The following is a 27,724-nucleotide window of genomic DNA, read 5'->3' as shown; positions in this document are numbered from 1 at the left end:
GCTGCCTGCCCGGTTCCCGCACCTGCCGCCCTGTGACCCAGAGGAAGAGAAGAGACGTAAAGAGAGTAAAAGCCTGGTGGGTGGAGAGAGAGAAAAAAAAAAAAATATATATATATATAGACTAGGCTGGGGGTGGGGGTGGCGGAGGGGAATAGGGTGGGGGGTTAGGTTGCTGGTGCAGTGGCAGGAGGGAAAGAAAGTCCTGGGACACAGGGTGGAGCGTTGTGACGGCAGGTGCAGGTGGGCGGGGCCGTCGTCCTAGGTGTGCCTTGAGGGTCCCTCGGCTGCCGGCCCGGCTCGGCAGCTGTGGTTTTCTGTGCGCCCGCCGTTTCTGGTCCTGCAGCGCTCACACTGTTCCCTGAGGAAGGGATCCCAGCAGAATGTGTTTGCAATTTCAAAACCCGTGTGACAGCAGGATGGACTCCACTGGGGAAGGTCAGGGGTCAGGAGGGGCGGCGGGGTCCTTTCTAAACAGGGGCTCCTTGTAGGGTTGGCCTCACCCTGGGAGATGGGCTTATGCCCTGCAGTGTGGTGGCTAGGGTGGCCTCTGGGGCCTGGGTGAAGCTGCGCCTTCTCTGAGGCCTGTCCCCCTTGCTGAGCCCCCCAAGCTGGTCTTTTAGAATCTCAAGGCACCGCCCGGGGCGCTATTATGAGCCCCGCTCCCATGCGCTCCCATGCATCTGCAGCCGCCTGGGCTGTCTGCTGCTTGGCCTTGGCCTTAGGTCCCAAATGCTCCGCTGTGGGAGCCCAGGGGGTCTTTGTGCCGCCAGACCTGGGGGGTCTGAGACTCCGCTTTCCTTTGCAGTCGCGCCCACGGCGGGGCCTCCCTGGGAGTAATGAGGTCTTGTGTGGGGCTCCTCCTTGGAGTAAAGAGAGAGAGTGAGGGGGGGGGGAAAGATTGCCTGGAATTTATTAGTCTAATTACATTTTCCTAATGTGTTTGACCCCCGCTCACAGCAGGGCTCTTATCAAAGCCGCAATCACGCCAACATTATTGGAGTTTTAATAAGAGTCAATTGGTTATTGTCCTTGCTGCGTCGGACACTGTAGACGTAATCCCCGGAGCCCCTCGGGGAGGCAGGGAGCGCGCTTTCTTTGCCGCAATATTATTTACATTAATAACACGGATTAGGGACTTGTTTTATGTGTTTAGGAGACGAGGAGGCTTTCTTTGTTCGGGCGGCTCCGGGCCACCAGCCGAGCGGCCCGCACGGGCTTGCAAGTCAGGGGAGCACTGGGCTGGGAGTCGGGGTCAGCGCCCACCCCACCTTGCTGCGTGCATTCGGGCAAGCCGCCTCGACTCTCTGGTCCCTCCTGTTGTGGTCACGTCGGAGGGGTGACAAGGCCTGGGAAGCGCTTGCTTCCTTGTGGAAGTGTCGCATGGGCTGTGTGGCTTTGGCGCTCTTCTTGGCCTCTCTGTGCTCGAGCCCCCCGCCCCCCCCGTCTGTAAAGTGGGGTTGGGGGTTATTGAAAGGATTCACTGAGGGGATCCCTGCAAAGTGCGCAGGGCAGGGCCCGGCCTGTGCCGACAGACGCTGCTTACTGTGGGGTGGACTGGATGTCGGGGGGCCCCGCTTTCTACTTTATAAGGCGGGGGACGTGACGCCACCTCGGCAGGGTCCCTTAGAGGGCGTGGCAGGCTGCCCGGTCCACGGCTGCATCCTAAGGGCCAGACGCAGCGCCTGGCACGTAGTAGGTGCTCAGTGAGTATCACACGGACGCCTCTGCCCACGGGGGCTTGTGGCACGCAGATGGCGCTACGCAGGACGGGGGAAAATACAGCAAGGAACGGGGATAGGGAGGCCGCAGAATAGTCAGGGAGGTTTGCAATTTCAACTCCCCAGGGGCCAAGGAAGGCCCACGGGAAAGTGCCGTCCGAGTAGAGACCCTAAGGCGGTGAAGGAGCAAGCTGGGCCGCTGTCCGGGGGACGGTGTTCCAGCAGCAGGAATAGCAAGTGCAAAGGCCCTGAGGTAGGCGCATGGCTGGAGTGTTTGAGGAACAGCAGGGAGCTCGAGATCCTGGGGTCCATGAGCAGGGGGGATAGAGGGTGAGGCCAGAGCCACCCTGTTCCGACATCTGCTGAGGGCACCACGCTCTAGGCCAGATGGAGGCAGCCGGGGGGGAAGCTGAGGGAGACCGTCTTTGGGGTCTCGGTGCCACTGTCTATGTCCCCTCTCACTTATTTGGGTGCATCTGCCTCCCCCTGGGACCTGGCCTGTAGGCCTCCTCAGGTCCTGTTCCTGGGCAGGGCGCCTGGCCCAGGAGCCTGGCCGTGAGGTGCGAGGCCTGGAGGTTCCTGGGAGGTGCTTGTCTCTGAAGTCTGGGGGGCGGCCCTGCTGGCTCCTCAGAGGTGACCTGTCAGGTCAGAGCGGAATTAAGTCTGACTCTCAAAATACAGGGGTCACACTGAGGCCAGAAGGGCAGGCAGCGGCCAAGGCCCCCCCCCCCAAGTGGGGTAGAGACCGGGGACTGACATCAGGGAGGAGGTCTGGGGCCCAAGGGGTCCAGGTGGACGGGGCTGGAATGGGGGTCCTGGGATAAGCTGACAGAGGCTGCCCCCACCCACCCTGTGGGCCCCTGTCCACCCTGTGGGCCCCTGTCCACCCATGGATCCCCGCCCATCCATGGACCCCCCCACCCACCCTGTGGATCCCTGCCTACCCACCCTGTGGACCCCTGCCCACCCTGTAGACCCCTGCCCACCCATGGACCTGCCCACCCTGTAGACCCCTGCCCACCCATGGACCCCCTCCCACCCATGGATCCCCGCCCACCCTTTAGACCCTTGCCTACTCCATGTGGACCTCTGCCCACCCATGGATCCCCTCCCACACATGGACCCCCATCCACCCTGTGGACCCCTGCCCACCCCATGTGGACCCCTGTCCACCCCTTGGATTGGCTTCCGTGGCCTGACTTAGCTCTGCCTGGTGGTGGAGGAAAGAGTTGGCTCTGGGGATGAGAGTGACCGAGGGGGTCATTAAAAGCCCCGGACTGGGGAGGCAGGAGGTTCTAGAGGGAAGTCGATAGGTGCCAGAGGCCGGCAGGTGCCACTGGCCAGGGCTGTGCCATCAGGTGGACGCAGAGGTGACATCCAAAGGGAAACCTCTGCAGGCCTGGACCGGGGGTATGTGCTGTTTGCTGCCGAGGTCACCCACCCCAGTGAGAGCTAAATCTGAGGGCCACCTGGGCCCTCATCCTGATGCAACACCAAAGGTACACCCTCCATGTCCGGCTTGCCCCAGTTCCACGTCTCTGTTTATGCCTGGAGCTCCTTGAGGCTTCTCCCTTCCTCTCTCTTCCTCCTTCCTTCCTGAACTCACCCGTGCCCAGTGCCCTCAGTCTGGTGGGTGGACAGACCATGGCTCGTGCACCCAGCGTGGTGCGTGGAGGGGAGGTCTTAGAGCTAGGAGAGGAGATATCGGGGGGGGGGGGGCAGGGAGAATCAAGGAGGGCTTCCTGGAGGAGGCGTCACTCCACGAATGACTGGAAGAGGAGCATGGGAGTCTAAGGTGCCTGGAGCAGGCGGCCGGGCTCATGTACTGGTCCTGAGCTCTTCTTGCTCCTGTTCTGGACCCTTCCACTTCCCTTGGTTCACAGGCAGCTCCCGGAGGTGGGAGGGAGGCTCCCTGCGAACCCCCACTCCTGGGGGCTTGGGCAGCTGAATTCTCCCGAGCCGACTCGGCTTCCCTTCCATGCTCCCCGCTCCGCTTGTCCCCTTGTCCCTGTGCCCCTGTCCCTGCCGGCCTCATATTCCCTCCCAGGCACCCAGTGCCATCTGCAAGCTTGGCAGTCTCACCTACGTTCTTCCGCTCAGCTCCCTTGAAAGGATTTTAAAATAAGACTAGTTCTAGCACCAATCCCTGGGTGGCCTCACTCTTGAGGCTTTTCCTTCCAGAGGGACCTATCTGTCCTTTTCCTTTGCTTTCTATTCCTAAGTCGGGAACTCACTGACTTAGAGCAAGCAAGCCCAGCTCCTTAAAAAAAAAAAAGCAAATACGGTGCATGTTGTGCTGGGTCAGAACCTTCAGGAAATCTAAGCTACCGCGTCCTGGTTCTCCAGGAACCTCTTAGCCTCTCCAGAGCGCCGACCGGTTGTTTACATCCTAGCCCGCCCACCCCCCCGCCCCCGCCCCAAGTGACTTCTGTGTGCCCAGCATCCCTTGCTCGGTAAAATGCCTCTTGAAATTCGTGATCCCCGGGCCCTCGGCACGCGGCGTTCCTGCTCCTCAGTGTGTCCTGATTCTTTCACTGATGCCACCAGATAAACGCGTGCCCGGAGGTGGAAGGTGGCCCCGGGTCGAGATCCTTGGCAGGCGACAGCAGGTGCAGGGAGGTGCTGTCGCCCCGGGCACCAGCTCTGATAGGCGGCCGTGGGCAGCCGGAGTGGGGCGCACACAGATCCCGGGCTGCGCTTGGACTCGGTGGGAAGGAATCTGGTGATTGATTAGTGATGTCTGCTGCGACGGCGAGGGAGCAGAGCGGTGGTGTCTGTGCTAGAACATTCCATCTGAGGCGGCGGACTTGCCTCTTGTCTTTCCCCCCCGCTCGCCGCGCCGTGTGCTCGGGAAGCTGGCGGAGTGGGTGGTGGTGCCCGCTGGTTGCCTGGAGGGCTGAGTGGGCGACAGGGTGGTCCCACCGGGTCCGGGGAACAGTTAGAACTGCTCCATCTGGAGGCATGTGCTTATCCAAGGGCACGTGCCTTGCCCACAGCAAGCCAGGACGTGCCCCCTACACCAAGGTGGGCTGAGGCAGCTCTGGGAGGTTGGGGATGCGCAGGGAGGGCTTATCTGGGCACGAACCTCGAGATTCTAGCTGTGGTGCAAAGGGCTCGCTCTTTCTTCATTGGAGTCTCACTGGGCAGAGGGGCTGTAAGGCTGGAGCATTTTGGGGCCGTACCCTAGGAGGGAGGGGGTTGGAGGGGAGGGACACAGGGCTGGGGTCTCACCAGAATCCATGAAAGGTACCAAGCACAGCTGTTCCCAGGGAGACCCTGAGCCCTTTCCCTTCCTTCCTGCAGGAAAAGTAGAAGGGACGTCTGGTTGGCTGGAGGTTTATGGTCGGGTGAGCCTGCCGATTCAGGGAAGGGCCGGTTTCCGGTGAGATGGAAATCCCAAGGGCCCTGGGATCTTCCGAAGCAGAGGAGTGGGAGAAAGAGCAGCATGCTTGAGGCCTGGTGTGCATTCTGGGCACAGAACCGTGCTGTGGGGCTTTAGGCAAGTTGCTTCCCCATTCTGTGCCCACATTCTCGGTACAAGGAAGGGGGATGACTGGAGATCTAAGGGCCTGTTCTTGTCTAACTGTGGAAATGGGCTGTCCTGGGAGCCACCATGTGTCTGAGGAGCCTTGGGCAGGGAGCATCTGAGGGTCGAAGGCACCCCGGGGCTGTGCGTCTGGGGCCCCCCTCCCGGGTCCTGCTCGTGCATGCGGTGGCGCGTGGGCTGCCCTAGAAGAGGTGCTGGTGTACGACGATAGGGGCCCTGCTGACCGCTGCCTCCTCGGGGCCGGGAGAAGCTGGGCGTGTTTCCAGCCCTGGCTGTAGACCCACCTCTTCCCAGGGCTGGTTGTGCGAGGGGTGGGGTGGCCTCAAGGAGCACCTCCGGTCGCTCCCCATCCCCGGTGCTCCGTTCCCTGCCTCTCCAGCCCCGACACGCCCTGAGATGCAGCCACACCGAACGGTTCCGTGCAGGGCTTCCTGTGGGATTTCTCCTCTGGGCATCTGCACCTGCTGACCCCTCTCGTGGATCCGTTTCCTTCCTCTGCCCTCTCTCCTTCAATGTCAGCCTGGGTGGATCTCTGCGGAAAGCGGTCTCTGCCCTGTGCCCTGTGCCCTGCACCTGGCTGGCGTCAGAGGCAGGCCCAGACCACCCCTCCTGCCCTGCACCACACCTGTCGTGTCCATTAAATTCTTTGCCAAGCTCTCTGGGCTTGACTGCTGAGTCCACTTGTGAGTTCAGGAACATCCCATGTACTTTCTGCCCTGATTCCTCATCGTCACATTCTTAAAAGGAAATTGTACTGTGTTAGTCAGGCTAGGCCAGGCTGTGCTGCACTAATGAATATGTCTTGAAATCTCAGTGGCTTAAAACAGGCAAGTCTAGCTCTTGCCCATGCAGAGTCTGAGATGAGGGGGGCGTCTCTCCAGGATGGCTCCCTTCTACATTGTGACTCCACCCCAGGGTGGATCTGTGGCTCCCCCACCTTTCTGTGGGGCCCCCATGGTTACTGCTAGAGGGGCAGCCCATGGAAATGGCCCGTATGCCTTTTATTTTTTTATTGTTTTAAAAGATTTTATTTATTTATTTATTCATGAGAGACACACAGAGAGAATCAGACACGCAGGCAGAGGGAGAAGCAGGCTCCATGCAGGGAACCCGATGTGGGACTCGATCCCAGGACCCCGAGGTCACACCTTGAGCCAAAGGCAGATGCTCAACTGCTGAGCCACCCAGATGCCCCTTAAATTTTTGTTTAAAGATTTTATTTATTTATTTATTTGAGAGGGGCAGAGGGAGAGAGAGAATCTCAAGCAGACTCCCCACTGAGTGCAGAGCCTAACATGGGACTCAGTCTTATGACCCTAAGATCATGACCTGAGCTGAAACCTTTTGAAAAAGGACTAGAACCTCTGGTTTCGAGACTGGCTGTATCCAAGAGGTGGCATCAGCCTGGACGGACTTTGGAATGCCTCCCGGGGGTATTGCAGACAGCAGAAAGGAGGTCGGGGAGGGCTGGGTCTCCCCAGAGACACCTCCCAGTCTGCAGGGGGGCCGGAAGCAGACCCCACTTTTCCCACCATCCAGGCACTGTCCTTCCTTCCTTCTCTTTCTGATGCTGCAGCCCGGACTCCTGCTGTCTAATCCCGCTGTGCGATGCAGGCGGGGGTGGGGGTGGCATCGCCCGGGCTCTTGTGAAATTATTTTAAGACCTTGGAAAGAAAATTAGAATTTCAAGCCATCTAGCCCTCTTGAAAGCAGACCGGGGGTGTGTTAGAAGTAATTTAATTTTTACTTTGTTTTATTAATAGGACGTGGGAGGTGAGCGGAGGGTGTGAGATGTGGCGGAGGGTGCTGGCTGCTGAGCCTGGCTTGATGGAACTGGTCTCGAATCCGGAATGTTGGAGAAAAGTAGGGGTGGGGGCGCCCTGAGGATGAAGGGTGAAGGATGTCCAGGGAGCACATGCACACTTGGGGACTATTGCTTGTATCAAAGAGGCTCTACACGGGTGTCTCCAGTCTCTCTGGGGTTGGGGGCTGGGTCCATTTCCCAGGGTTGCCAGACAAATGACCACAAACTTGGTGGCTCCAACAACAGGAGCGTATCCTCTCACCGTTCCAGAGGCCAGAAGTATGAATCACTGTAGTGGAATCAGGTGCGGGCAGGGCCACGCTCCCGCCAAAGGCTCTGCGGGGGGGATGTAGGTCCTGCCCCCCCCCGAGGCTCCATCCCTCCCCTCTCTGCCCCCATCATCCTTCCCATGTGGCTCTGCATCTTCTCTTAGGACACCAGGAACTTATAAGTCATTAGATTTAGGCCCTCCCCGAAACCCAGGATGAGTTCATCTCGGGATCCTTAACGAATTACATCTACAAAGACCCTATGTCCCAGTCAGGTCGTATTCTGAGGTTCTGGGTGGATGTGAATTTTTAGGGGACCATATTCAGGCTACTACAGAGGCCACCGCTGGGTGGGATTCAGGTAGGCACCCACCACCCAGGTCTGTAACAGGACTCACCATGTGCATTTCCCCCCCCCCGCCGACAAAGACACAGAGCTTGCTCTGATTTGTCAGAGACCCCGAGGTAAGGGACAGCACTCTTGCAGGACACATCTCTGGCAGGTGGGACTGTTCGGGCAGCAGATTGGTCATGGGGAGCCCAGATAGAAGGGGGGACAGGATCTGGAAAACGAGCACCAATGAAGGAGCTGGCTGGAACAAAGAGAAGGTGGGCAGAGGGCTGTTCTGGAGGGCGCAGGACACCGGGTCGCACCTCTCAGGGGTCACAGCCATTGTTTTTTTTTGAGTGGGGAGGGGTAGAGGGCGAGGGAGAAGCAAGTTCCCCACTGAGCGGGGAGCCCGATGTGGGGCTCCATCCCAGGACCTGGGATCATGATCTGAGCCGAAGGCAGACGCTTAACCGACTGAGTCACCCAGGTGCCCTAACCATCTTTAAGAATATAAAATCTGGGCAGCCCTGGTGGCTCAGCGGTTAAGCACCTGCCTTTGGCCCAATTGGGCATGATCCTGGAGATCTGGGATCGAGTCCCACATCGGGCTTCCCGCATGAAGCCTGCTTCTCCCTCTGCCTGTGTCTCTGCTTCTCTCTCTCTGTCTCTCATGAATAAATAAATAAAATCTTAAAAAAAAAAAAGAATATAAAATCTTCCAGATTCTTCCCCAGAAAATATGCATTATGAACACACACACCTTTGGTGGACAACTCTGGGGGCATGTGCCTCCTGTGTCCCCAAAGCCCGCCTCTGGACCCCCAGAGGCTCCAGTTGGTACCCCCGCCAGAAGAGAAGGATTTCAGAAATACAAATGGGAAGAAATAGCTGGAAACGCCGTGGATGGCGCTGTGGATGGCGCCCAAGGTTTGGCTCGGATGCGGCACTTAGGCGGGGCTGGAGCTGCTGCATCTGCTTCTGGTATGAGGATTACAAGAGATCAGGCGGGTGAAAGTGCGCCCTGGTTGTAAAAGCTAAAGTACTTACTTCGTCTTTTATTATTATTATTATTATTATTAAACTGTACAAAGCAGTATCTGTTCGTGGGAGAGAAAATGAGGAATGCAGATAAGCAAAAGGGAAAAATCCCTTTAATCTCCTTACGCAGACGGCCACGGTGACCGCCTCGATCTATGACCTTCTGAACCTTCTCCTCCGTATTTTACTTGACACGAGAGGGATGATCATACACGAAACAGTGAAGCTCACATTTTTAACCTAAAGTGTTTAATACCTTCTCGTGCGCAGAAGCGCTCACGAAGCGTCTGTGCTGGCTGCACGGAGGCCGGTCGTGCGGAAGCTCCCTACCTTAACCAATCTTCTGTGTTTTGGACAAAGGGCCGTTTCCTTTCCTTCTTTGTAAACAATTGTGCTGCGGACATCCTTGCCGCTCCTGCTGTACACCTGCTGTCCTCCTTCCGTGGGGGGAGTGTGTCGTACAGCCTGAGGCGCAGAGCCTTCCGCTGATGCCAGGCTTGGGCCTCGGGTGCGGGGCGCCTGGAGCGGAGGGTGATGCACCTGCTTTCGTGCTTTCCTGTGATCCTGGCTGGGTCCCGGTGTCAGATGATGCCTGGGGCTCTCTGTGAAGGTGGAGCTCGTTAGTGAAGACATTCACTACTTCATGCTGTGCCCTGGACTGAATTGGCTTGGAATTGAGGGGAAGGAATCCTGCTCCTCTGCCCATCGGCTCTCTGCAGCCCCTTGCACCCCTGGCCCTCGGACGTGTCCTAGAGATGAGCTCTCTGTCTCTGGTGAGCTCCAGGGGACCCAGAATTGCACAGCCATGACCCGGAGGTGTCATCTCCTGGGGGCCTCGGCAGGCAAGTGTTCACCTCCGTTCTAAGAGGAGCCCTGTTTTCTGGGGGATGCGTCTCTCAGGCCCTGCTGGCCTGGAATTCTGGAATGACAAAGCTCTTGGCCTGGGCTGGTCCAAGGAGATGATGTCTTGGCCCATCGGCTGGAGCTTGGGGTGTCTACGGCGGGCCTGGGTCCCCGTGTGGGTCTGAACAGGGGTCTGTCCTCCACCAATCAGCCTGCCTGCCTCTAACTGTGCAGGGGGGTCAAATGCTGAACGTGTCAGGACCTGTTGTCCTTGATATGGGGAGGTGACCCCCTACTTACGTGTCTCATTAGGGACCCTAGAAAATTGGTTCCATTGACCCCTGCGGGTGAAGAAAAGGTACCATGTGTTTGGAAGAATGAGTTTAAAAACCTGTTTCCCCAGGAGTTGTTACTATTTAGAAATTAAACTTTTGTTCTTGTCTGAAGTTTTAAAAAGATTTATTTATTTATTTTAGGGGGGAGGAGGGGCAGAGAGAGAGAGAGACAGAGAGAGAATCTCGAGTAGACTCTTCCCTGAGCATGGAGCCCAATGAGGGGCTCGATCCCATCACCTTGATTGAGATCACGACCTGAGCCAAAATCAAAAGTTGGATGCTCAACCGACTGAGCCACCCCAGCGCCCCTCTGTCTGCATTATTTTGACAAAGTATAGAACAATAGCAAAGAGAGTCGGCACGTCCCCTGTCCTGCCGGGCACACATTAGCTGATTTACTCCCCGGGAGACAGGCACCATGCTTCTTCCCATTTTATGGACGGGAAGGCTGAGGCCCAGAGAAGCCGTGTGGTGTGTTACAAGAGTGTGGGTTGTGGAGTTAGAGGGGACGCAGCCCGGTGTGAGCGACCTGCTGGCTGTGTGACCTCTGAACCTGTTCTCTCATCTGCCAAGTGGAGGTAATCCCGGCACTTGGGGTGTGTGTGTGGGGGGGTGCTCCTGTCCGTTCCATGGCAGCGCTGGCCCCAAGGGCTCGGTGTGTGCAGCAAACATGGGGCCGGGCAGGCTCACTGGAAAGGTCTCGTTGATTGTGGATGAGAGGATCTGCACGGGCCCCTTCCGTTCCAGGGGGGTGAAAGCACCCATCCCGCAGGTTGTCACGGGCGTAGTTGGGAGCTCGAACATCCCCGTCCTCACCTCCTTCCTGGTCCTTCGGGCTCTCAGATATCAGACCCCTCCTGGGCCAGGATGCCTGCAGGGTCCTTGGCCCTGACGCTCCAGGGCCCCAGACACTTTTTGCGGGTTCGGATCCCCATTCTTTATCCCAACGGCCACGTCTTAGGGTTCTTGGTATGTTCTTCTCAACTCAACCTTTTCTCTCTCTCTCTTTTTTAAAGATTTTATTTATTTATTCATGAGAGACACAGAGAGGGAGGCAGAGACACAGGCAGAGGGAGAAGCAGGCTCCATGCAGGGAGCCCGATGCGGGACACGATCCCAGGACCCTGGGATCACGCCCTGAGCCAAAGGCAGACGCTCAACCGCTGAGCCTCCCAGGTGCCCCTCAACCTTTTATTTCTTAATTTGATGAGCGTATTTGTTTTCTCTTGCTGCTTACCACATTACGACAGACGTCGAAGCAGAAGCAGCTCACGTTTACTATCTCACCATTTTTGCGGGCCTGGGGCCACACAGCTGGGCTGTGCCCTCTGCTCCAGGATCGGACAAGGCTGCGGTCAAAGTGTCGGCTGGGCTGTGTGCTCAGTGGGAAGCTCGATCAGGGGAGCATCTCCTCCAGGCTCACTCAGGCTGTTGACAGCATTCATTTCCCTGCGGCTGTGTGACCCAGGACATACGCTGTCTCCTGGCTGGTGGCCGGGATTGCCCCTGGGCCCTGTGGGCCACCATCCCGCTCCTAGCGGCTGCACACTGACCTCTGCCTCGTGGCTCTCTCCGGAGGCAGCTGGCGACACAGCGGATTACTTCTTCAAGGCCGGCAGCAGGGCCTGTCTTCAGCCTTCGGCGGCAGAGTCTCAGGGAGTGGAACAGGATTGCAGGGAGTCCCATCACCTTTGCAGTGTTTTGTTGGGTGGAAGCAAGCCACGGGCCCCACCCCCGTGCAAGGGTGAGGGGGATTATACAAGACGTAGATCGTCAGGGTCACCTTCAGGCTTGTCTGCCACAATGAGCTTAATAAGCTTATTTAAATTGTGTAAAATAAGAGTAATTAGCTCAAAGCACTTCTCTCCTCGGAGTGAAGAATATATAATCCGTTTTGGCTATCAGATCTGTTTTGCTTTGTAGTCGTGGGCTGTGTTCTGGAGCATTACGGGTGCCAGCAAAATAAGGTGTTTAGCTTCTTATTTTGAAACGTTTTTTTTTTCCCTTTTTTTCTTTTTTGCCTGAATTATGTGAGGCGGGAAGAAGAGTGAAAGATTCAAAGTGCGCACGAGGTCAAGGGCGATAAAGGAGGGAGAGGAACATGTATGTGGGCTTCCTCTGCATATACCTGTCAGTGTCCTTTTTATTTTGTTATTTTTCTCTTATTTATTTACTTTCTAGAGAGGGAGCATGAGCGGGGTGAGGGGAAGGGCAGAGAGAGAGGGAGAGAGAGAATTTTCAGCAGACTCCCCCCCTGAGTACGGAGCTTGATGTAGGGTTGGATCGCATGACCCTGAGATCACGACTTGAGCCAAAACCAAGAGTCGGATGCTTAACCCGTGGAGCCACCAGGTGCCCCTATGTCAACGCCTTTCTAGGCAGTTTTATAGAAATGCATGACTCTTATCCATTTTAGCATACTTTTCCTGCAGTGTGTTTATCCCCTAACCGTCCTTCAGTGACATCATCCCCTCTCACCCCCACTCTGAGACCCTCTAGTATAGATCTTTTCGTATTTTCCCCACATTCTTAGAGTCACATACAGACCTATATTGATGTTTTCCCATTCCTGAGTCATCTCTCTTTCACCTGTGCCCTGTGGAAGCCCTGCCCCTATGGAAACAGCTAGAGCTGTAGTTCTAGCACATTCTTTTAAACGACCATATAGTATTCCAGAGTGCGGATGTACCGTCATTGACCGGCCATTCCCCCGTCGGATGTTGTTCCTCGTCCGTTTGTTACCGTCATCAGCGGCATGAGGATAAACCTCCGTGCACACCTACATCCTTAGGCGAATCCTTAGATTTTATTTCTCCGGGGTATGATTCCAGGAGTCGAATCCTGCAATGGGCCGGAAGGTTTATGTGCTTTTAATTTTAATAGCCGTCGCCGGCTTGATTTCCCTGGAGGCCTAACAGGTCACGTTTATAAACCCTAGAAATGTGAGACCTGTCCTTTCCCTGTACCCTGCCAGCAAGAGTCATTGCTGGTCCGGTTAGTTCTGACCACGTTGAGAGGTATCAAGTGAAATCGCATCCTTAACGTTGAACTTGCATCTCCCCGACCAGCCGCGGGTCCGAGCAGCTCTGTGTCTGTTTGGCTCCTTGGACGCTGTCGCCTGTGAATGAGCTCTGAGAACCGTGCACCTGTTCATTTGTCCGGAGCATCATTTGTCCCCGCCTCGTGGGCCTGTCAGCCTTCTGCACCGTGTAGATACGGAGCCTCTTCTGGCCTCTGCAGAGCGGTCCCCTTGCCCGAGATCCTCCGCCGTCTCTTACCTGTTCGTGGCTCTGAATTGTGACGTGGTTAGAAATTCCCACCTTTTCTTCCGTGCTTGCTGGGTCTCCGGAGTTAGAGGGCTTTCTCGCCCTTGCCTGTTCGCGTTACTTTTGCCACAACTCAGTCTAACCGACGTTTGCCACGCTGTAGGACCTGTGCCAGGCCCTGGGCCAGACACCCGAGACGTGGGACCAAAAAGAAGCGGTCCCACCCTCGGGGAGCTCAGAGGAGACAATTACAACCAGCGCGGCAGGGAGCAGGTGGCCGTGGTCAGGGGTCTAGTCGGGACACAGCCACGGCGGTGTCAAGGCCGAACCCCTGAGCACAGAAAAAAATGTGGCCTGGGAGGTCGCTGCCGGCCACGGGCATCCTCACCCACGTACCCCCTGCAAGTCGTGGGGCTGCCTGCGTCAGGGGTGCCGGCTGATTTGGCCAGGTGAGGCTGGGGGGTCGGGTCGGGGGAGCTCCCGGAGGAAGACAGCCGCAGGGAGGGGCTCCTGAGGAGTCCCCACTTGGGCCATAGGGAGAGATGAGGGGGCCGGGGGCAGGGGGCCCCCAGAGCTGATGCGCCCTGGCAGCGGTGCCCCTGTGGGGGGAAGGGAGGCGAGCGGCGGGCCACCTCCGGGCTGCAGGCGGCTCTCGACCAGTGGCCACCAGAGTGGGCTGCGTGGGTCCCCAGGCGGGTGTGGAAAGCCGTGGAGCACCTGCGACAGCAGCAGAACCTCACGTCCTCCGCTAAGGTGTGTTTTGGTGTGTGTTCACCGAAGACCACGAAGTCAGGGAGGCAGCGCGCGTTTATGATGATCAACAAATGCCTCCTGGGACGTGTGCACACCGAGGAGTTGGGAGACCATGGATCCCAGGGCACCAGCAATGCCAGCCACCCACCCCCCGGGAGGGCGGGGACCCGTGTCAAGGGAGGCAGGGACGCTGGTGCAGGTGGCGCGGCCCAGGCAGGGTGGTCGCCGGGCGGGAGTGACCGCCCCCATGCTCCTAGAAGCGCCGGGGCCTCCTCCCATGTCCCCCCGTGGAGCAGCCCTTTCCAGTCCCACTTAGCTTTTATTTCAGCCTCTTTTATTCTCTTTAGAAAATACTTAATAACGTGTAGTTACTTCGTCTGTTTAACCTACCGCCTGTTTCGCCCTCGGACTGTAAGGTCCCCGGGGGCAGGGGCCGGATGTCTCCGGCACTGGACTCTCCCCAGCACCCAGGACGGTGCCTGCACAGGGTCGGCGCTGCCACCTGGCCCCCGTGCGGTCGGTGCATGTGGGAGCACATCCTAGGTGTCTTCCAGGCCCCACGGCAGGAGACGTCGTTTTGTAGGTGAGAAACTTGGATTCAGGGAGGCTGAATCCACAGCCAGTGGGGTACGGGCGCCAACATTTTCTGAGTGCCCGCCACGTAGATGTCTGGACTCCCTGTACCTCGACGCTCCCTATTGGCTGCGAAAAGCGAACCGAGGCTCACGAGTGGCAAGGGACTTGCCCGAGGCCACTCAGCTAGGAGATGGAGGAGCTGGGATTTGAACCCAGGTCCACGTGGGTCCTGAGCACAGTTTCTTTCCAGTGCCTCAGTACCAGTCCCTTTATTCTGGGTTAACTCCGGGGCCCGGTGGTGGCTCCGTCCACAGGGGGCACGTAAGGCCGCTCGCTGCAGGGTAGGCTCCCCGGCAGACACCCCACGGGCAGGGGGCGGCTGGCTCGGGCCGCCCGGTGGCGGGTGCTGGTCCACGGCCACCAGGCCGGCTGATCCGCCTGCCTGACGAGGCGACTGATGTTTTATGCATGGCGCCTAATTTTGCCCTGGCGGTCCCTGGCTATATTTAACACCATTAATCATTATTGTTGGCTCCCAGGGGGATGGATCCCTGATTAGTGTCAGAAGCACATCACACGAGGGAGAGAGGGGGAAAAATAAGAGCTCCCCCCTCCGCCCGGTTCTTCCTAACTGGAGCCGGGATGCGTGTTCGCCACGCCCTCCTCTCTGCCAGGTAGAGGCGGGGGTGACTCCCACACCTCTCTGCCCTGGGCCTTCCCCCCCCCGCGGGCCCCCTCCGCGCCCCCTCCTCTTTGCATCAGGGACTGGGCGGCTCAGCCAAGCCAGGACCGCTGCTGCCTCAATCTGAGTGCAGGGAAGGGCCCCCTGCACACTTATTAGGCTCCTACTGTAGGCAGATGTCCCCACCCAGTGCCTTAGAAGACGGGAGACACCAGGGAAGAGAAAGTGAGGACAGAGGACCCTGTCCTGCCATCACTAGTCACCTAGGTGGTGGCAGCCTAAAGGTCAAGGAGAGTCAAACAGAGGTCAGCAGGGGGCGGGGGGAGGGGAGATGCACCCAAGGGACAGGTGCCACCAGAGGACTCCGTGTCTTCTGCTGTAGGAATGTTCAAATCCAGCAGCTTCCCTGGAGAGGGGCTGGTCCTGAGGGGTCCCCAGTTGGGGGGAGGCTTGCAGTGGCCGACTGGGGCTCTCTCACCCTGGTGTGCATGACGCATGTGACCACCTGCCGTGCGCACAGACCCTGTGCAAAGGTCTCTATCGTAGAGTATTATTACTACGTGGGTAAAGACCGGAAACGGTTTTGATTTTTCCACTGGTTGCCTTTAACAGGATTTCTTGGAATTTTCCTTTCTTGGTCCTTAATGTCTTCAGGCAGTTTTCAGTATTTTCTGGCCCCTTCCAGTTATAGAACATGGTCCAATCTGTATTAGGACCTCAGCTCTTCTATCCCGTCTAAAGCTCTCTACTCAACAACCACCCCCAAGCTTCCCCAGGTCCTCAGGAGGGGCAGAGGGTGGGGGGCTCACTCCTGAGTGGACTGGGCATGTGGCAGAGGGTGGGGGGCTTCTACTCTGTGCATTCTGGGGGTCCTGCTGCTCTGATGGCACCTCCAGGTTCCTGCTTTGATAAAGCTCCCATCTCTGCGTGCATCACCTCTCCATGGCCAACACTCTGTTCTCTGTGAGGCCGACCTTCTGTGCACAATATGTGGGGGGAGAGTCGGTATTTAGGGCTGGTTCTGGTGCCTCCTGGTAAATCCTGACAGGGGACAAGAGGGGGTAGTCTGACCCCAATTTGGGGCCATAACTTGTCAGTGCCCTATGGACTCTCAGAGTCCTTGACCCTCCTCATCTCTCATTTGGCCACAGGTGTAATCCCAGGGCAGCTGGAAAAGTCTCATCCACATTGGTTACCTGCAGATTTCTCTTGTCTTCTCGAAACCACCCCATTTGGTTTATGGGATTATTCCCATCTCAAGTAAGGAAACAGAAGCTCAGAGAGGTGCAGTCCCTTGTCCAAGGCTGCTCAGCAGTGGACAGCAGATGAAATTTGAATCCAGGTCTGGCTGGGGCACCTGGGTGGCTCAGCCTTGGTTTCAGCTCAGGTCATGAACTCAGGGTCGTGAGGTGGAGCCCCGTGTCGGGCTCCATGCTCAGCGTGGAGTGAGCTTGACAGTCTCTCTCTCCCTCTGCCTCTGCCCCTCCCCACCACATGCTCACTTGCTCTCTCTCTCTCTCTCTCTAATAAATAAATCTTTAAAAAATAAAAATGAGACCCTTGCCTGAGAGCCTGGATTACGGAGTCCAGCTCCCTGGACTGGGATCTCAGGTCTGCCGTTTCCTAGCTGTGTGGCCTTGGGCAGAGTGACTTACTTCCTTTGCCCTAGTTTCCTCATCGGTAAAACACAGTTGACAGTGAACAACACCCAGCGTTGTTGGGAGGGTTAGATACATTATACCCTAGACTCATTATTCCATTTGCCACCAGGACTGTTGCTGGCATTGTCCACTGACTGCGCTGGCCCTTCTAGGTCCCACAGGAGAGGTGGCTTTCAGGCCTCAAAGCCCAGAAAATAGATAGGAAGCAACCAACACTCACCATAAGTTGTGTTCCCCTCATTGCTTTGGCTGTTAGGAAGCTCAGTCAGACGGCTGCCAGTATGTAAAGCCTTCCTGGTCTCATCTTATTTTTTCTACTTTTCTTTTTTTCCTGTAATTTTTTAAAAAAATGTCATTGTGTCTTACTACCTACTGTATGAAGTTATAGGGCATTTTCCTGGTTGTCACAGACTGATATCGCCATCACAGGGGACGTTGAGGACAATGTAGAGATCCTAGAGAGTTGTTCTTGCAGATGGTGCCTAGTCAGGGAAAAGCATATTTGAAAACCAACCACTCTGGTGCGTGAGCAATACTAGAAATTCCCTTTAACCCTTTGAATGCTGAGACAGCAGGACAATGCGCTGATAAGGTCTGCAAAGGGAAGACTACCGCGTAGGCCCCTGTATCAGCTTAAGGTTGTTGCAGAAAAGCCACAGTAGAGGCCTAAGCAAGAGAGAAGTTGATTCACTCCCTCCTTCAGGTAGTGAAGAGGTGGGGTCCGCCCTGGCCTGGCATGCGGCCCCGTCTTCTCTCCATTGCTGCTGTGTGTATCTTCCATTCTCCAAGTTGCTCATGCTCCCAGATGGTTCCCGGAGCTCGCCAGCAGGTCTGCATTTCAGCCAGCAGAGGAGGAAGGATGAAGAAGGGCACCCTTTCTCCCATGAAGGTCACTACCTAGAAGCTGCAGATAGAAACCCCCCCCCCCCTCCCCGCTCACCAGCTTTAGGGCCATGCCCAGCTTCTAGGGAGGGTTCATCCTTGCAAACCTGGTTTCCCCTGAGCTCCTTTCCTTTGCTGCAAACACTCCAACCACCTCGCAGGGTTCTTAGGAGGATTAAGTAAGAATGTAGTAAAATATAACAGGTGCTCTGCAAATGTAAATTTCCTTCTATTTTTAGGTTTCTCTTCCCTCCTTTACTTGGGAGGAAGAGGGAAGCTTTAGCTACACCAGGAAAGATATAGGAGCAATAAAAAAAAAAAAAAAAAAAGAGCACTCTTTGGGAGACGATGTTGCAACACACACACCAGAACTGCTGGGGGAACAGATTCCCGATTCCCGTTGGCTCCTCGCCGCGAGGCTGTAAAGTGGAAACCAAAAAAGCACGGCCAAGGTCCCGGGTCGAGCACTAGAGGTTAGATAGGTGTAGACACAGGGTGTGGAGCCAGTGAGCTGGGAAGGGTGGTACGTGCCCTTTGGTTCCCGAACGCGGCCGTGATTGCCTTCCTGATGTGCACGCTGCTTGTGCAGGGCGGGCTGGGTGTGCATGTGTGGCTCTATTCCTCCTTGAGATGAGCTTGGGCAATGCCAGGACTGCCCACCATGCAAACTGGCACGGACGGGGTGCAGCACTGTGCAGCCTCTCATTCCCCTGACACCCGCTTCCTGCGGGGGCTGAGCCCCCAGGAGCCCCTCCGGGGCCTTTAGGAGCTGAGCTGGTGAGTGCGGGAGCCCAGCAGGCAGCTGGCTCTGCGCAGGGGAGGCTGCTGGGCGTGCGGCTCTCTAGGGGTCTCTCACGAGGGCGGAGATGTTGAAGTCAGCAGTGGGGCAGCACATCCTGCAGACCCCAGCTGCCGCGGCTCCTGAGCATGCCCAGATTGACTCAGCAGCGGATGGTTTGGTTCCCTGGAGGGTGAAGGGGGAGGAACCAGAGGTGGCCTGGGTGGGCTTTAACTTGATGGAGGGGTGGGGATGGCTGTGTGTGTGTGTGTGTGTGTGTGTGTGTGTGCAGATCCTGGCACAGAGATGCTAGAACTTTCCAACCTCCAGGTGCACACAGCCACCATGTGGCTGGCCCAGGATTCAAATCCCAGATGCACTTGGCTTCACACACGGATGGTGTGCTTCTTGACCTTGTCTCCTAAATTCTTCCAGGTGGAGCCTTCTGCAGCTGATAAGATGCTCTAGATTTAGCCTACTGGGCACGGAGGTTTAGGTGCCAGCTTTTTGGAGTGTTAACTCATGCTACTAGAGTTTGCTCGCTAGTTTCCAAGGTCAAGGCCCTTCTCTGGTTTCACTTTTTGCAAATGTTTCATTCCCGACCTTGCTGAATTTCCAGAATGAGAGAACTGGCACATCTCCAGCAGTCCAGTGGGAGCCCACCAGCCCTGAGGACCAAGGTTGCGGGGGGTAGGGGGGAGCCCATTTTGACCCCTGCCCAGGTACCTCTCTGCATGGGCCTTTCCAGATTGCAGCCAAGGGGGGCCTTCCCCAGTAGTCATACTGCGGGCCCCACACGCCCACCACCCAGGCTTAGAGCCCAGGTCGGGGGCACCTGTCTCGAAGAAGCGCTTGGTTTAGCAGAAAGAACAAACTTCCGACCAGACTGGGTTGAGACCTGCATCTCTCCTGCCTCGCCAGTGGCCCAGGGCAAGTCCTGTTTCGGCACCTCTATGGGCAAGGATGGCTGTGGCCACCTGCTGTCGCCCTGCTGGGATAGGTGCTTGGTACAGTAGCCGTTAGGTGTAGTGCTGGGCCCCCTGTCTCTCCTGGGGACCGTGTGCTGGCAGCTGAGTGGGCCCATTCGCTGCCAAGCTGACCTAGTGCCAAGCTGGCACTTCCTGGGCCGTGTCCCAGGAAAGGAGGGGTCTGAAACCAACCTGTGCAGGAAATGCCGCACTACACAGGCTCCCCCAGGGTCTTCCATATGCCAAAGAGCCTTGAGTCTCCAAGAGGGACAAGGTGAGGTAGGGAACAAACTTGTTGGAGAATTGGAGCTTCCTCTCATCCCTTCCGTAGAACACCATGTGGTGCATGGCCTGAGAGAACATTCTGGACACCTGGGGCCTGGGCAGGGGTCTAGCAGCGTTCCCTTCTTGCTGGTTGTCTGTGACCTCTCTGAACCTCAGCGTGCTTATACCTGTGAAGGTGAGAGAGGGACCCCCGCTCCTGGGTAGCTGCGATGGTAGGTAGAGCTGTTCGTACAAACACTCTGAGCATACAGTGGGTGCCCAGCAAACAGGAACTATTATTACCAGCAGAGAGGGGGGTGGAGGCAAGAAGCCAAGGATTTGGCCCCATGGGAGACAAGGCGGGACCTGGAATAATTAAGAGACCGAAATGCTATCAGGTCTGAGCAAGGAGAGGACAGAAAGGGGGCAGATCCTTCTCCAAAGACGCTTTTTGTGTAGCCAAACCCTGGAGTGGATTCACGGTCCAGCTCATCCCCCACCACGGCTTTGCTTTAGGGGCACCTGGGTTCTCTCTGGATCTCAAAGAATTAGCTAATTAGGCCGGTTCTGCCTAGAAGGCAGAGGTCGTGTCGGTTTGTAATTCTGTGAAATGTGCAGTGGAGCTAAGCCGCCTTAATCAGCCCTGGCTCTGCCTGCCGCCTCGTCCTGAGCGGCACAGACGTGGTGCTGCAGGATGGAGCCCACGGCCCCGCGTCCCTCCACCCTCCCGCCACCTGCGGGGAAGGCGGGGTGCCCACAGGGCTCACCGACAGGTGGGGGAGCCGGGCGGCGAACGTGCGTGGTTAGGATAGGCAGCCCCGGGGGGTCTGCAGGGGCAAGGGGACGCTCTGATCCTGGGAGGCAGGACTGGACAGCCTCTTGGTGGGGGTGTGGGCTCTCGGGGGAAGATTAACAGCTTACCTGGGAGGTACCGAGCACAGGAAAGGACATTAAGCCAGCAAAAGGGGCAGAGAGAGAGAGAGAGAGAGAGAGAGGAGGGGAGGGAGGGAGGGAGGGAGATCGAGATCTGAAAGGCCCCTCGAGTCTTCTTGGAGCTCTAGTTTCAAGATTTGTTAGTCTGAGTCGTGCCCTAATTTCTACCAGGACGATTGAATCTCGCGTGATTGCCTTGCACTCATTCCTCACACGCTTTTCACGTGCCAAAACTAGGTTAGCTTTAAAAAAAAAAAATCTTCTATTTTTGTTCCCCAGGTAAAGCAAGTTCCCATCATCCTACCGTTTGTCTGGTCAAGGCCCTTCTCTGGTTTCACTTTTTGCAAATCTTTCATTCCCAACCTTGCGGCCGTCCCCTCCCCACGGGGACGCACGTGCCTGTTGCCTGTCCTGCGATACGTGCGCATCCATATAAAATATGTAGGCTTTTGTGTTAACTTATGCCACCGGTATCGTGCTACCGAGGAGCTCGGTTTATCTTCGTTAATCGTTTCAACCCAACGCTCTTGCAAAGTTATGTCTGTGGCCTGGATGTCCGGGGACAGGCCAGCTCTCCATAGATGCGTCCGGGGCTCTGTCTCCCCTTGAGTGGCACCCACATTGGTGGCATCTCCAGTTCTTGCTCCACAAACAAGGCTTCGGGGAATGTCCTCGTAAAGCCCCATCGGAGGCCTGGAGGGAGATGTTTCTTTTGGGGGTGCAGACCAAGGAGTGGGGAAGCCCAGGCACCAGGTTGCGGCGTGGTCCTGCTGGGCTCGCTCCCACAACTGGGGCCGAGAGCTACCCCACCCCTGCCTCCCTGTATCCTCCCTTGCACCTGTCGGTAATTTTTAGTGTCGCTAAGCTGGTGCATATAGAACACCTCCTTGCTCTACTACGTGTGGTGCGGACCCAGGTGTGGTGGACACCTCTGCATGCTTGCGGGCTGTTTGGATTACCGGCCCCTGAACTGGCCAGTCTTACACTTTGCCCATTCCTCCATTTGTTGGCCTTTTTTTCTCTTGTTGGCTTGTAGGATTTCCTTACTTGTCACGGTTAGACGTTGCTGGGTTCTTCTGGTGTAGTGATACGTATCTGTTAAATGCGTCTGTGCTTTCACGGAACAGGAATCGATCACTTTTATGTTGTTACATCTCTCGCTCCTGTTTTTTTTCTTTTTTTTTCCTGCAGTTGGCCTTAGAAATTGTGTGTATGTGTGTGTGCGTTTTAAAAGCCCTTCCCGATGCCAAGGCCAAAAAGACTCTCCTATGACTTCTCCCTTAGCTTTATAGTGGCACTTTTTAAATTTAGGACTTTGATCCGTCTGGATCCTGTCCTGTGTTCTCCATCTGGCGAGCAGGCCAGTATAAATCAGTCCCACCCCCTGCCCCCAACCACCACATTTTATCCTTTTTCCTCCAGTTTAGGGACCACCTTTATCAGGCTTCACCTTGGCACATAAAGGAGGTTCCCATGTCTGATCTCTCTTAGCTGTCCTGCTGTTCATCTGTTTTTATATGAGCATTATAGCTGTTTTTATTGCCCTACGTCTGGGAGAGTCCTTCCTTTCTCGGAGGCTGGAGGCTTTGTTCTTCTTCTTCAGGACGGAGCGATTTTCTTTGTCCAGACTATTTTAGAATTGCTTGATCGAATTCTGGCTGTAATTTTTACTGACATTGCATTAAAATTTCTGGATTAATTTGGGGAGTTAACATCTTAACAATGTTCACATGGCATTTAGAGTTCCTTTATTATTATTATTTTTTTCCTTTTTTGGCCATTTGATAACTTAAAACTTTTCCTCATCCAATTCCTGGGCATTTGGGTCGATTCTGAAACAGGATATATCTTTTAATTGATGACACGAGTGGTGTCTCTCTTTGGTTATTGCCAGTATAGAAGGATGCTCTTCATTGTTCTGAACGTGTTTCCACTCTGGTTGACATTTTTTCTGTCGATGCTGACATTATTATCTTAAATGTGAACAGTGTTAGTTTTTTCTCTCTTCTTCTGGTTATTTGATGTTTTATTTATTCTTGTCCAACTGCGTGGGCCAGCACTTTTAGTGCCATATTGAATAGTACAGTAGCAATGACGGCAGGCTCTTTGCCTTATTCCCAATATAAAGAGGAATAGGGCTAAGATTTTCACCTAAGGAAGGATTTGCTGTAGGTTTTATGATGTAGCATTGATCCAGTTGAGGAAATTATCTTCAATTCCTTGTTGAGTTTTTAAAAATGGATGTTAAATTCGATCAAAGACGTTTTATCAGTCTATTGTTAAAATTCTTGCACTTCTGTGCTAAACACTACTGTCTAAAAGTGATTATAAAGTTTCTATGTGCCAGACAGTGTTATAGGTGCCTTATAGGCATTAACTCAATCCTTGCAAAAGCTCTGAATGAGGCAGTATTTTTTTATCCCTTCCTTAGACGAGACAAAGGAAGACGTAGAGAGGCTAATTAACTTGCCCAGAGTCACACAGCTAATCAGGCCCTACTGTAGCATTTGTAGGGCCAGGGAAAGAGTATAAAAGAATAGTCCTATATCAATTCTAAATATGTAGACAATGGAATATTACTAAACCATAAAAAAAGAATGAAATCTTGCCCCTTGCAGCAACATGGATGGATCCAGAGAGTATAATGCTAAGTGAAATAAGTCTGAGAAAGACAAATTATCATATGATTTCACTCAATGTGGAATTTAAGAAACAAAGCAAATGAACAAAGAAAAAAAAAGAGCCAAACAAATAGTCTTAACTATGGGGGACAAACTGGTGGTTACCAGAGGAGAGGTGGGTGGGAGGGATGTTAAATAGGTGATGAGGATTAAGAGTACATTTATGACGAGGACTGAGTAACGAATGTGTAGAACTGTCAAGTCACTACATTTTACACCTGAAACTAACATAATGCTGTATGTTATCTATACTTCAATAAAAAAATTGAAAAACTCTTCTAAAACAAGCAAAAATCCCCTACCCATTTATACCTTGAATTTCATTTCGATTTAAAAATAAAGTTATAAAACAAGTTAACAAACTGTTAAATAAAATGTATTCTATCCTCCTGTCTCAGAAATCTACCTTGATAAAGATCAAATCTACAAGATACCAAGATCACCGAATTTAATTATTACCACACATTTCATTATTCTGTTAATAAGCCAGAAATATTTGGATGAGTAATGAAGTCATACATAATTCATAAATTACATATTTATTCCACAAAACTGACTTATCTGGCCTCTGATTCAGTGAAATAACTAAATTTTGTTGTAATCAAGGCTTTCCCATAATTTGTGTTCTATTGATAGCAGTGAGATAAGAGATGAAAAAAATAAAACATAATTACATACGAAGTATACAAAATTAAACTTTTATGAACTATAAATTAAATGTAAAAAAAAAATAAGAAGAAGAATTTCTTAAGCTTTCCAAAGTTTTTCATCTAAAATTCAAAATGGTCTGTAAACATTACAAGGCAAAGTATGCATCAATAAAAATTTTAAGTGCAAAATTATTTGAAGACTGAACGTGCCTGTCCTTTGAAGACATGATTCTAGCATTCACCGTCCATGTAGTCGCCAATGTAAATAATTGCCTCTAGACCCAGGTCCATATAAATGTTAAGGGTCATGTGAATTGTTCAATGTTCAGATGTCCCCGAGCTGCCACACGAGGCGGCTGGGAATGCGGTTCCAGTCCGGCTAATTCACAGGTGCCTCTACTCCCGCAAATGGGAGCCTGCGGGAAGCAAGGAAATGCTCCTTCCTTCTGCGAGAGTCTGTTGCAGGGGAGCTGGGAGGGAGGTTTGAGACGGTGGTTCCTCTTTCCTCTTTGCAAAGTACGTCTGCTGCCCTGTGCCTCCTGCAGCTCAACGCGGGGTCCTCTGAGTCCCCAGCCCCTGCACTCAGGTGGCCCCTTGTGTCTGTGATGTTGGAGCTTCCGCATGTGCTTCGTCTCTGGGGCCCGAATGGCCTTAATCATGAGAGTGGATGTTGGCTCGTGTGGCCGAAAGGCCAAGGATGTGTGTGTGTGTGTGTGTGTGTGCGCGCGCCCATGTGTGTGGCACATAGTCATCGGGGGTGGAGTCCAGGGCCCTGGGCAGGGTTCAAGGGAGTTACGCAGCCAGTAGCAAGCAGTGGAGGGGTTGGCATGCGAAGGCAAGCTGTGCCCCCTGACTGACCCGGGCTGCCGGCCTACCGGGTTTCTTTAACTCGACTCTTACCCTGGTTCGCTGATCCTTTATGTCGGGGCTTTATCACTTCTGTTCATAAGTGGATGCGCTCATGGGTTCCCTTGCTCACAGTATCCTTAGTCACTGTGGAATTCAGGTTATACTCAGTTCATAAAAAGATCGTGCTTTCCTTTTCTCCTCTGTTCTGTAACGGAGGGATAATCCACTTGCAGAGCTCACCTCCGTGCTCTCCTCCATGCTCTCCTCCGTGCTCACCTCGGTGCTCTCCTCCGTGCTCACTTCAGTGCTCTCCTCCGTGCTCACTTTGGTGCTCTCCTCCATGCTCACCTCTGTGCTCACCTCGGAGCTCTCCTCCGTGCTCACCTCCGTGCTCTCCTCCGTGCTCACTTCCGTGCTCACCTCCATGCTCACCTCTGTGCTCACTTCCATGCTTTCCTCCATGCTCACCTCAGTGCTCTCCACCGTGCTCACCTCGGTGCTCTCCTCCAGGCTCACTTCTGTGCTCTCATCCGTGCTCACCTCCGTGCTCACCTCTGTGCTCACTTCCATGCTCTCCTCCGTGCTCACCTCCTTGCTCACTTCCGTGCTCTCCTCCCTGGTCACCTCCGTGCGCTCACCTCTGTGTTCTTCCATGCTCTCCTCTGTGCTCGCCTCGGTGCTCTCCTCCGTGCTCACTTCTGTGCTCACCTCCGTGCTCTCCTCCGTGCTCACCTCCGTTCTCACTTCCGTGCTCTCTGCCACACTCACCTCTGTGCTCTCCTCCATGCTCACCTCTGTGCTCACTTCCATGCTCTCCTCTGTGCTCACCTCTGTGCTCTCCTCCGTGCTCACTTCCGTGCTCTCCTCCATGCTGTCCTCTGTGCTCACCTCAGTGCTCTCCTTTGTGCTCACCTCTGTGCTCTCCTCTGTGCTCACCTCTGTGCTCACGTGCGCTGATGGCCCTTTGAGGAAGTATCTTTGATTACCATTTCGATTTATTTAATAGACTGGTCTGCTCAAATTTTTTGTTTCTTCTTTTACCTATGTTGGGATTTTCTATTTTTCTGGGAGCTTCTGTTGGTTTTCAAATTTGCAACCTGCCCAGGGCAATGTAGGACACAAGTGTGGTCCCCTGGCCTCCCCTGTGAGTGGTGCTCCAGAGTTGCCCTGAGGGCTGTGGTTTCCCCACGAGTCCTGGCCACTGCCAGCTTCTGGTGGCATCTCCTGGTTTTCGGCATTGATGTCAGTGTCCTTCTGTGGCCTCCTCAGGACGGGGCCGGGGAAAGGGTGGCTCTTATGGGCTTGGGAGCCATGGCTCAGCAGCCAGGGTTAGTCCTCGATCTTGTCAGGACTGTGTTCACTTATTATGCCACGTGGGGCCTCCAGGTGGCTGGAAGCAGATGGAAAGAGTCCACACTGCATCGAGACCCTGCAGGAAAGCATCCTTCAGATGCTGAGCGATGCCCGTCAGCGATGACGTCTGCTGAGGGTGTGAGCAGGGGGCAGTGTATGCTGCCTCCGTGTTCCCAAATTAAGTCATTCGGCCCAGTTGAAGGTCCCTGTGATTTTAGAGATAGACTAGAAGCTCAAGGCAAGGATTTCAAAGCCAACAAGACTTGTGTTCGAATTCCAGCAGTGTGCCATTGGGCAATTTTTCTGGACGCCCATTTTCTTATCTACAAATTGGAAAGTTGGATATAATCCTTACGTCATAGGGTATGTGCAAGCCTCAGTGAAACGATTCCCACAGCACAAGAACTCTGTGTCAGTTAGGATTCTAACCTACCTGAAGCGGCTCAAACAAAACAAGGAGATGGATTGGCTCAAAGAACTGAAAACCCCAGCAGGGGTCTGGCTTCAGGAGCAGTTTGATCCAAAAGTTCATTTTGTTGCCCCATTTCTCTGGGCCGTTCTTGGCTTTGCCTTCTCCACGGGCCCACTTTACCCTCAGGGGGTAGCTGTGTCACACTCAGGACCGTGGGAGTTTCAGATCTGACATGCCCATGCTAACATGGGCGGAGGCCTCTGGGAAAGAGGAAAAAAGGTTCTTTCCCAGAGGCCCTGAGTTGACGTCTCCTCATCATTGGCTTAGATCGGGTCGCATGTCCCTCCCTGGACCAGTGGTCAGGGGTTCGGGACACAGCCCTGAGCTGAGGGTTAAGTAGAGGGCAGCGCCAAGGCCAGATGCAGGTGCTGTTGACCAAGTAGGGTGATGCGTACACAACAGAGAGGCCACGGTGGTGCCCTGATGACGGCGGCCACCTCCCAACTGGCCTTTCCGCTTCTGCCCGTGTCTCCCACCCGACCTGAAGCCAACCGCCAGCGTGGTTCTTCTTCTAACGTGCCAGAGGGATGACCCCTCTCATCCTGCTCAGAAGCCTTAGTGGCAATGTCTTCCTTTAGGATTTCCCGACAAGGCCTTTGATGCTCTGCACCCTGTGCTCCCCACTAAAAAGCACCCCACACGTCTGGGTCACTCCTGTCCAGCCATGGTGTGTACACCTCGGGGTCTTTACGCCCGTCTTTGCCAGACATCTGTAGGCCTTGTGCCCTCACCACCTGTTCGCATCTTGGTCACACGGCACCTCCTCAGAGGGGCCTTTTATGATCAGCCTGTTTATAATAGGAATTTCTTCCCACATATCTACCCTTGTCCCTTTCTTTCTTTTTCATTATAGTGAGTGTTTTATAAAACGAGTGTTTCCTGCCTCCTCTAATGCATAGGCACCCTCCAGTGACAGCTCCGTGGTCGTCCAGTTCACTGCTCTGTCTGCAGAGCCCAGCACCATGCCTGGCACACAGTAGGTGCTCAATAAATTATCTGTCAAAGGTTGTAGCTCTAACCCTGCCACCTCCTCTTACCAGCCCATGAGCACGCTTCTCTGTCTCGCTGGTC

General features: G+C 54.6%; 1 protein-coding gene across 1 annotated transcript in view; it reads left to right on the top strand.

Moving 5' to 3' along the window:
• Positions 1–18,170: 18,170 nt before the first annotated feature.
• The window catches only part of ACTL8 (actin like 8), a 28,116-nt gene continuing 18,562 nt past the window's right edge, over positions 18,171–27,724 (top strand). The window contains exon 1 of the mRNA XM_026011903.2: positions 18,171–18,482. The gene's annotated coding sequence lies outside the window, so the exon portion shown is untranslated. The remainder of the gene's footprint in view (positions 18,483–27,724) is intronic.

The sequence above is a fragment of the Vulpes vulpes genome, chromosome 2, assembly GCF_048418805.1.
Source record: "Vulpes vulpes isolate BD-2025 chromosome 2, VulVul3, whole genome shotgun sequence".
Taxonomy (NCBI): domain Eukaryota; kingdom Metazoa; phylum Chordata; class Mammalia; order Carnivora; family Canidae; genus Vulpes; species Vulpes vulpes.
Note: the sequence above shows the minus strand (reverse complement) of the source record. Positions and strands in the feature narration are given on the sequence as shown.